The sequence below is a fragment of the Melanotaenia boesemani genome, chromosome 6 (genome assembly GCF_017639745.1).
Source record: "Melanotaenia boesemani isolate fMelBoe1 chromosome 6, fMelBoe1.pri, whole genome shotgun sequence".
Lineage (NCBI taxonomy): Eukaryota > Metazoa > Chordata > Actinopteri > Atheriniformes > Melanotaeniidae > Melanotaenia > Melanotaenia boesemani.
In genome coordinates this window covers 11046566-11048367 of record NC_055687.1, presented here as the reverse complement: position 1 = coordinate 11048367, position 1802 = coordinate 11046566, and positions in this window count along the sequence as shown.

Sequence of the window (1802 nt, the reverse complement as noted above, 5' to 3'; positions counted from 1 at the left end):
GGAAACTACATGATTTTAGGAGGTTCATGGAAGAAAGATTTAAACACAAAGAAAATTCATTCATTGCGAAAAAAATTAACAACATTACTGGTTTACATAATGTGTGAATCTGTAAGTGTGTATGTGTAGTTATTTTAGGTAAATCTAAAATAGTAGATCTTGAAATCAGCCTGTTCAATGACAATGTTGAATTTATAAATTTGACTGATGCCACACATTGTATTTTAACATTTCAATAAAACAAAACAAAAAAAAAAAGAAATCTCACATTTATCTAATGTTGCATTTTTATGAGTTTGTCATCTCGCATAATGCAAACTCATTTTCAGAATCAGCTCTTCTCACATTCAGTAAAATCAGTAAAGAGTTTTACTGTTGGTATTAAACTGTCCCAGTATTTGTCTGACTTAATCTTCAACAGTTTTTCTTTCTTTAAACAGCATTTCTTTGTCATTTGTCAAGGTTTAGAAAATATAAATTCATTTAGTAGCATGATTCATGATTCTGTAATATTGCAACAAAACAGCTGAAGCAAGTTATGCCAACTAGACTGAACTCCATCTACGTATGTTAGCAGTGTCTTTTTCTTTGACGGCAATACCGCATTTGTTTTTGAGTAGTGGTATCAGACATTATCCTCAAATACGTATCTATACGTTTTAGAGCACAGTTAGTGATTTTAAATATAACTAGGTCTCATCTTTTGTTTTATTGCTGAAGAAGAAATTGATGACACAACTTCAGTTCTTATCTTTTTTTTTTTTACATGACAGGAAATATTAGAGATGAAAATGGCACCTCATCCAGTCAGAACTCACTGAAGTTATTTGTCCTCTGGTGCTTTTTATTCAGGTTATGCCATATTTCAGTCTTTTATTCAGGTACAGTTTAGGCAGAGGTCTGACTGAGTGGCAAATGGAACATGTTGATTACCTTACAACTTAGCTTTACTCTTCACCGCAAACACCAAAAAAAGCATCGGTATCACTGCTGACTGCTCCCATCTGCCTGTGCATTAAACCCCTGCCAGCAAACAAGACCCTGAGATTAAAAAAAAAAAACAAACACTTGAAGCAGTGAGAATTTAATCCCTTTTTATATTGAAGGCCACAACCTTAGACTTGGAGTGGCTAATTCTTGTCCCATTTGCTTCACAGTTGGCCATAAACCAACTCAGTGCAATACAGAGGTTTCCACTCAGTGAGGCCAGTAAGACCACATCTTCTGTTGAAGGCATAAGAAATCTTCCAACCGTTGACTGTGCCTAGAAATTCTGTCCATAAACGTTATAAACAGGCTCTACTGAAAGGGATACCCACCTCCTTTCTTATAGTCGTCCTCAGTATTTATGTATCTGGCCACACTTAAATTTTATTTCATCCTGTTATTAAGAAACACACCCTGCTTGGATTAAGTAACACTCTGTTACACACTCTGGAGCCTATCCCAGCAGCTACTAGGCAAGAGGTAGCGTACACCCTGGAAAGGTTGCCAGTCCATCACGGGGCTAACATATATAAACAAACAATTCTATAAAATATGGAGTCCCTTTTTAGACAACCTTAAAGTGAATGTGTCTGCTATCACAACCAGAGCCATTAAATGAAGTGCTTAGAGACTGGGGGTCTATCCATGTTGCTTGTTATGTTGACTAGTTTGTATCCCACAGATGCCTTCTGTTACACATAAAAAAAAACCGATAAAGTTCTAACATAAAACCACTGGAAATGACACTTAATAGTGCAACTACAAACCAAAAACCCATTCTAGTTGTACCTTTCTATAATTCCACAAAACATATA